Below are 2,500 nucleotides of genomic sequence, written 5' to 3' on the forward strand. Positions count from 1 at the left end.
CAGTCTCCGTGGCATTGCAGCCAGCGCGGCAACTGGTGTCACCTTCCCTCCCACGTAGCAGCCGTGCCCGAGTTGGTAAGGCATTAATCCGGACACGCAGGCATGAGATGTAGTCGCGGCCGGTTACGAACTGCCGCGTATTGGAGACCCAGCAGTGCTGCCCTGGCGTTCGGGCAGACTCGTGTAGCGCAGCGCCGTCGACCGACGAGTGCAGGCGGTCGGCCCAACACCGGCCCAACTGGTAACTGGACTTTATAACTTCCCCCTGCCATTGCAGGGCGTGGTCCAGTTGGTGAATTTCTCGCTGGATTAAGTCCTGGGAAGAATCGTCCACTGCCGCACCCAGTCCTTGCATCTTCGCCAATCTTCTCCTGCGAAGAAGAGGGCCCAGCCAGCGGGCTGCAGGCACCCCCAAGCCCCCATGGGAGATGGGGGCGTGGAAGTAACCGACCGGCGTATCCGCTGGCAGGTGCAGCCAAGAACGAAGGGCTGCACGAACACAGACGTCAAGGGAAGAGAGGGCCCCAAGACGAGTCCTCCCCAGGGCGAGGCCATGGAAAATACCCGGGAGGATGACAGAACGAAGGGCAAAAAGCCGCTGCTGAGGTTTGAGTGGTGCACGCTTGATGATGTCCAACTGCTTCTCGACCTCCCGCCGGGGATGAAAAAGACTGCGTCCGCACGTGGAAAATTGCAGGCCTAGATACTTGAAAGTATCTCCCATCGCCAGTGCTGGGATGTTGTTCCCCCCAGCACGAAAGATGACAGTCTCGTCGACCTTGGTTTTCTTCTCCCGGCCTGATGAGACAATTAAGAGAGTCATAGTTACTCCCGCCGTTTACCCGCGCTTGCTTGAATTTCTTCACGTTGACATTCAGAGCACTGGGCAGAAATCACATTGCGTCAACACCCGCTAGGGCCATCGCAATGCTTTGTTTTAATTAGACAGTCGGATTCCCCCAGTCCGTGCCAGTTCTGAGTTGATCGTTGAATGGCGGCCGAAGAGAATCCGCGCACCCGCGCGCCCCCGGAGGAGCACGCTAAGGCGGACGCGGCCTCGCAGCAAGGAAGATCCGTGGGAGGCCAAGGCACGGGACCGAGCTCGGATCCTGCACGCAGGTTGAAGCACCGGGGCGCGAACGCCGCGCAGGCGCGCGCATCCTGCACCGCCGGCCAGCACGAGGCCGACCAACGGCGAGAGCAGACCACGCCCGCGCTAAACGCCCGCACTTACCGGCACCCCTACGGCACTCACCTCGCCCAGGCCCGGCACGTTAGCGCTGACCCACTTCCCGACCAAGCCCGACACGCCCCGATCCTCAGAGCCAATCCTTATCCCGAAGTTACGGATCCAATTTGCCGACTTCCCTTACCTACATTATTCTATCGACTAGAGGCTCTTCACCTTGGAGACCTGCTGCGGATATGGGTACGAACCGGCGCGACACCTCCACGTGGCCCTCTCCCGGATTTTCAAGGTCCGAGGGGAAGATCGGGACACCGCCGCAACTGCGGTGCTCTTCGCGTTCCAAACCCTATCTCCCTGCTAGAGGATTCCAGGGAACTCGAACGCTCATGCAGAAAAGAAAACTCTTCCCCGATCTCCCGACGGCGTCTCCGGGTCCTTTTGGGTTACCCCGACGAGCATCTCTAAAAGAGGGGCCCGACTTGTATCGGTTCCGCTGCCGGGTTCCGGAATAGGAACCGGATTCCCTTTCGCCCAACGGGGGCCAGCACAAAGTGCATCATGCTATGACGGCCCCCATCAACATCGGATTTCTCCTAGGGCTTAGGATCGACTGACTCGTGTGCAACGGCTGTTCACACGAAACCCTTCTCCGCGTCAGCCCTCCAGGGCCTCGCTGGAGTATTTGCTACTACCACCAAGATCTGCACCGACGGCGGCTCCAGGCAGGCTCACGCCCAGACCCTTCTGCGCCCACCGCCGCGACCCTCCTACTCGTCAGGGCTTCGCGGCCGGCCGCAAGGACCGGCCATGACTGCCAGACTGACGGCCGAGTATAGGCACGACGCTTCAGCGCCATCCATTTTCAGGGCTAGTTGCTTCGGCAGGTGAGTTGTTACACACTCCTTAGCGGATTCCGACTTCCATGGCCACCGTCCTGCTGTCTTAAGCAACCAACGCCTTTCATGGTTTCCCATGAGCGTCGATTCGGGCGCCTTAACTCGGCGTTTGGTTCATCCCACAGCGCCAGTTCTGCTTACCAAAAGTGGCCCACTTGGCACTCCGATCCGAGTCGTTTGCTCGCGGCTTCAGCATATCAAGCAAGCCGGAGATCTCACCCATTTAAAGTTTGAGAATAGGTTGAGGTCGTTTCGGCCCCAAGGCCTCTAATCATTCGCTTTACCGGATGAGACTCGTACGAGCACCAGCTATCCTGAGGGAAACTTCGGAGGGAACCAGCTACTAGATGGTTCGATTAGTCTTTCGCCCCTATACCCAGCTCCGACGATCGATTTGCACGTCAGAATCGCTACG

General features: G+C 59.2%; 1 pseudogene; it reads right to left on the reverse strand.

The window, feature by feature from the left end:
* LOC126430506 (large subunit ribosomal RNA) overlaps nucleotides 1–2,500 on the reverse strand; it is a 5,722-nt pseudogene that overhangs the window by 2,029 nt on the left and 1,193 nt on the right.

The sequence above is a fragment of the Schistocerca serialis genome, unplaced genomic scaffold (assembly GCF_023864345.2).
Source record: "Schistocerca serialis cubense isolate TAMUIC-IGC-003099 unplaced genomic scaffold, iqSchSeri2.2 HiC_scaffold_1049, whole genome shotgun sequence".
Classification (NCBI taxonomy): domain Eukaryota; kingdom Metazoa; phylum Arthropoda; class Insecta; order Orthoptera; family Acrididae; genus Schistocerca; species Schistocerca serialis.